This window comes from Cibotium barometz, chromosome 40, assembly GCF_041138505.1.
Source record: "Cibotium barometz isolate CiBa-2024 chromosome 40, ASM4113850v1, whole genome shotgun sequence".
Taxonomy (NCBI): Eukaryota; Viridiplantae; Streptophyta; class Polypodiopsida; order Cyatheales; family Cibotiaceae; genus Cibotium; species Cibotium barometz.
The window spans coordinates 10,449,703-10,455,704 of record NC_141085.1 but is presented as its reverse complement, the minus strand read 5'-3'; positions in this window follow the sequence as shown (position 1 = coordinate 10,455,704).

Here is a 6,002-nt window from a genome sequence, read left to right as displayed (position 1 = left end):
AATCTACACTCCAACTAGTTATTTCCATATTTTAGGAATGAAATACCCAACACTCTTTAGATGCATTTTGTGAGATTTGAATGTAACTGCTTTTAGGTATAAGTGTAGGTTTGCTGAGAGTTTTCCACGCCTCCAAGAATATGAGATTAGTGTGGACCATAGGATATATGTGGGGTTGCCACCTTTGTAGAGCATTCTCAGTCAAGAATCCAATCCATATTCTTGGTGGGTTTGGTTCTTGTGGGTAGTTCGGAGGTGGTGGAAGACTTACTAATTTTTGTGGGTGAAAGAGTACCCTTTATGGAAGTGAAGTAGTTGGTTATGGCATAGGATCGGATATGGTGAACTCCCCTTCCCAGAGGATCATTATTACCTCTCCCATGGGAAGCTCAAGGGTAGTTGGTTATGGCATAGGATCGGATATGGTGAACTCCCCTTCCCAGAGGATCATTATTACCTCTCCCATGGGAAGCTCAAGGGTAGTTGTGTTGTTAACTGAGTTGACTGAATGGGGTGTTCTTGACCCAGCTCCCTCGAAGGATGAATGTTTCTTTAGTCTCACCTTTGGGAACCACATTAAACTTCCAAGCCAATAGATTAGAGATAGTATGTCTTGTTTGCGTGTAAAAGGTCCAAGACTTCGTATCAGTTTTTTTCTAGGTAACTGAATTTTAGCATGAGCACTGTGAAGAGATGGTTTGCCTAGGGAGACCCATATTTCCTATGGCAAAAGGTTGTGACTAGTTGTTGGAGATAGTAAGGCCTGTAGATGGTTGTGGTGGCTCTATGTGCAAGTGGGGGATTGGGGGCGATGTTGCTAGTAATGCATGGTGCCTGGGAGGAGATGAGGGTAATGTTACAAATCGGCTTTGGTTTATCATTAGCTCGATGGCCAATTGCGTGCAATCTCTTTCTCACATATTGTCATCGAGAAAGATCGTCCATTTGTAGACTTGATTAAAGGTTAAGGGGTCCGTCTCACTAATAGATGGTCGTGAAGCTTTGGATTGTGCAAACCCGAGGAAACGGTCCATTAATTGTGTCACTCAATTTTTTCCTTTCTTTGCAACACGAATCAAGGTACTTAATATGTGCAACATAGTCGCATAAGGTTTCCTTTGGCTTTTGTTCTAAGTGGAAGAATTGGATAATGGGGCTCCATTTGGGCCTGTATAGTGCAAATCCAAGAGTGAATGCCTCTCTTACTGTTTTGAAAGTACCTTCGTGCAGAGGGTCCAAGGATTGGAACCATTGCAGCACCTTGCCTCTAAGGCTTAGTCCACAGACATAGACCTTTGTTGCATCATTGAAAATTCCAAATGCATGACAAATTTGGTTAAAGACCTCAAGGTGAGATACGGGGTCTCCAACGCTATGGAATTTCAACATGAGTTTGAAGATTTTCACCCACATTGGTTATGTATGTGATGTCCGTGGGTGCAATTGTTGTGCCACTCTCTTTCTTATAGCTTATGCTAAGCTCAAAATGTTAATTTGGAGATCAAGGGAAGGTGGTATGTGGGTGGGGGTGAGAATATGCCCGTGGTTAGGAGGAGGCATGTGTGTGTGTGCTCGGGGCATTTCGTCCTCATGGCCAAATCTGCTTGGCATGTCGATCACATGTGAATGTACAGTGTGGTGAGGGTGCCGTCTAATGGAATGGGGGCACTCGGGGCATGCAACCATAATTGAAAGGTGTCCATGGTGTGCATTGAGGCTTATAAAAGCTTCAACGGTGTGTATGCGGATTAAAAATATAAGTTTTTACTCTCTTTTTCCTTGCACGTAAACGTCCCCTTAAGGTGAAACAAGATTATTTTAGGTGTTTCGTGTGTGTAAAAACCACCCCAGTGGTGGGTAAGGGAGGAAGACCTTAAGCACCTCTAAAGATTTGAAAATTTTTTATTTTTGATTTTTTGAGTTTTTTTTTGGTAGCTATGTCCGTACACTTAGGTAGGTACGTCCATACGCTTATGAGTGAACGGTAGCTATGTTCATACGCTTATGAGTGAACGGTAGCTATGTTCGTACACTTAGCTAGGTACGTTCGTACGCTTATGCAGGTATATTCATACACTGATGTAGGTACGTTCATATGCTTGTATGAGTGAACGGTCATGTCTTCATGAAGGAACGACCATGGCTTTGTGAGTGAACGGCCATGGCTTTGTGAGTGTGGCTTTGTGAGAGTGAATGGCTGAGGCTTTGTGAAGGAACGGCCCTGGCTTCGTGAGTGAACGGCCATGGCTTCGTGATGAGTGAACGGTCGTGGCTCGGGTAGGTACGTCTGTATGCTTATGAGTAAGATTTTTTTGGATAGGTACGTCTGTACACTTACATAGATATGGTCGAACGCTTGCCTAAAGCCGTCGTGCAATTTGAATTTGGGGGGTGGGTGGGGATTTGAATTTTTGAGTGGGGGACAATTAAGATTCCCTCTTAATGACAAGTAGGTGGAAAGAGGCTAAAGTTAGAGATCAACTCTAAATTAGTGGTTTTCAACTAATCTAGAGATCCTCTAACTTAACTAAAACTTAATCCATCCTAATCTCACTGTTAATAATCCTTTAACCCTCTTTCTTTGCTCTCTAATTACTCCTTAATGGTAAAGAGTTTTGAGATGGAGATTTGATAAGTAGATTAGCAATGTCAAGGCTAATCTAATGACATGATTATCTTCAATTAAGCCTCCAATTAACCCACTCAAAAGAGAAAAAATTAGATAAATGAGACTCAATAAGTGTTAATTCTCATTGATTGTGTGACCTAATGGGAGTCGTCTAAGCATGGATTTCGGTCAAGGTAAGTGTTTACAACACTAATGCCACTCCAATTAGTCCAATTGCAAGCAATTAAGCTCAATTTTTTCATTTTTTTGCTCTCTTTAAGCTCACTAATCACACTAACCAATAGATTAGTGATAATTAGTAAAAATTAAGAGATTATTTGTGATTTTTTATGTTTTTTAGTTGATTAAGGTTCTATCCTACATTCCTAGCCTACCTACGTACACAAATCTAACAAAAAATATGATTGAAAGCTAAAAATTAGCATGAAACACTCTAGGTCTAAGCAAAAATCCTCTCTTTTGAGCTCTCTAATCACTCAAATCTCTAGTTTTTTAGCTTAAACTTACTAATCCTACTCCAAATCATAAGCTACACACAAAATCAAAATAAAAACAATAAAAATAATCAACAAAACAAATCAAAAAACCCAAAAACGAATACCATAGTTACTTACTTGACATCGGGCAATGGAGACTCCATCAGATTCGAACAAGGAAGGCTTCGACAAGAAGCGGATTGGCGGCGGCGCAAAAGATATTAACCTAACCAAACTTGTCATGGGAAGTTGCCGATCCACTAAGCTTGAGATATGCTCAAGAGCTCTACCATCGCATGTGCCGCTTGTCGTCTGCGATCCTCCTACACGTCAAGGCCGTTCCTAATCCTACGGGTGGTGCAACCGCTCTCGCAAAGATCATGTAGGATCTCCACAAAAGTCGATCCACAGTGATTTACTCAAGCAAGAGGGAGAGAAGTAGCAAGAGGGAAGCAAGAGGGAGAGAAGCAGCAAGAGGGAAGCATGAGAGAACGAGCGATTAGCATTAATCACATCCAAACCCTAAGCATACCACACATGCTAGATTAGAGTTGCAAGAGAGAGAGAGAGAGAGAGAGAGAGAGAGAGAGAGAGAGAGAGAGAACACTCCAATTCTATTTCATAAATGGGAGAATGAGTTACAAACAAGAGAAATTGGTTTTCGTAGTTCCAAGCCGTTTCCCTCTAGGCCGCAAGTGACCCAAGGCGCTCGAAACATAGTTACAAGGCTTTTCTTTATGGTTTGGCCGATTTGCTGAGATCCTCTTGTCTGACCTTTGAAGTTTAAGACTTGGGAGCATATTTAGGGTGTTTCCCTCATCAAATGACAGGACTTACAATATAGTACGAGCACCTGCTACATAAGTGTGTAGACATAGTTATCATAGAAACATAAGTGTGTAGACATAGTTATCATAGAAACATGTTAACCAAAAACATGTTAGCCACATGTTAACCAAAAACATGTTAGCCACATGTGGTTAACAATTCTCAACAATTTTTGAAGCTATCTTTAAATGTGGAGGGCATAAATGAGACTTCAAAGATCATGAAGTTTGTCAAAGGCTTGAGGAGGAACATAAGAGTGGATGGCAAATCCCAAAGACCCACTAGTCTAAGTGAGGCATTGATGTTGGCATAAATTTATGAGAAAAAATATGCATTTACATGTTTCCAAAGCCTTAATATAAAGGGGATTCGTAATCCAGCCATGTGGAAGCCTACAATCACTTCCCATGCAATGCCTTCCATCCCAAAGTATCCAATGTGTATGGCAAAGGCGGATCAAATGCAGTAAGCTAGGCGCCCAAGACCTACTGGGCCGCATAGGCACTCGGCCCATCAGCTCCAAGTCGAGGAGATGTTCCAGTGATACAGAGACGCCCACATAGGACATGTGGACATTGATGCCCTTTACACAGTTTTTGAGGATAATTGATGATGAGACCTCACCACTAGCCACCCTAGCTTGATGTTCTTTGGACCTTGGGTCATCATGCTATTGTATTGCTGAGGATGCTACTTGTATTAGTAGCTAGTAGTCTTTTTTGAGTGTTTTATTTTTTTGTTTTACACCAAGATCAGTGTAACACCTGGATACTTTGTAACACCTTTTTTGTCTCATAGACCTTAGTGGTCTTTTGAAGATGTTAATAAAAGTTTATTTCTTTCTCCCTCTCCCTCTATGTCCCTCCCTTGCTCTCTCTCTCTCTCCCCTCTCTCTCTCTCTCTCTCTCTCTCTCTCTCTCTCTCTCTCTCCCCATTTACCTCTATCCTCTTCTTCTTCTCTGAGGTCTCTCTCTCTCTCTCTCTCTCTCTCTCTCTCTCTCTCTCTCCCCTTGCACAATCCTCGTCTTCTTCTTCTCTTTCTATCTCTCCTCCTTGCACTATCTCCCCTCTCTTCTTCTCTCTCCCTCTCTCTCTAACTCTCCCTCTTACCGATTGTCTATGCAAACAACAAACTCTCCTTAGAGTGCTTCTATCCTTATCTTCTTCTTCTTCTTCTTCTTCTTCTCTCTCTCTCTCTCTCTCTCTCTCTCTCTCTCTCTCTCTCTCATTGTCATTATAAACATAAAACTCTCCTTAGATCTTTTCCATCACAGAGAGGATGTTATTAACCATTGAGGGAGAACAAGAGAGGCCAACAAGGGTGGGGGGAGGAGAGAGAGAGGGGGGGTCAAGAAGGACGAGGAGAGAGAAAGGGTTAGTAGGTGGGCGGAAGAAAGAGAGAGAGAGAGAGAGAGAGAGAGAGAGATAGAGAATTCCCCTCCCCCATTGCCAAGTGGCGAGCTCACCATTGGGGGGTTCACCACTTGGGGGGTGGGGGAGGGGAATTCTCTCTCTCTCTCTCTCTCTCTCTCTCTCCACTTGTGTGTGTGTGTGTGTGCACACGTCCCCCACTGCCAAGTGGCGAGCTCAGTATGTGAGGGGTGGTGAGAAGTTGTAGGGGGTGGGGATAATTGTACCCAAAAATGAAGGAGGGGCTGGCTTTATAGGAACAAAGGACTGGGGTGCATGGGAGAAAATATTAGCACCGGCAGCACGAGGAGATGAGAATGCTTACACGACCGTATGGGATGGGTGGCCAATGGAGGAAAACGACAAGAAGATCCATGCAACAATCACGGGGTTGGTTGGTATCGACATGCAAGGAGGGTCTAGCCAATGCTAACATCAAAGGAGGACTTGTCTGGTGTGGCCATAGCACTAACGTGCACAAGAGGTTAACGGCAGAATGGAGAGGGGGTGGTGGCTTGAGTGTTGGCTGCCTCTTCTATTTTATTTATTATTCTTTATTTCTAAAATATATGTATAAGTGGAGGTTCACATGCGGAGCCACAAAAAATCAAGGATTTTACATCCTTCCTGCCTTAAAGAAATTGAGATGTCCTCATCTT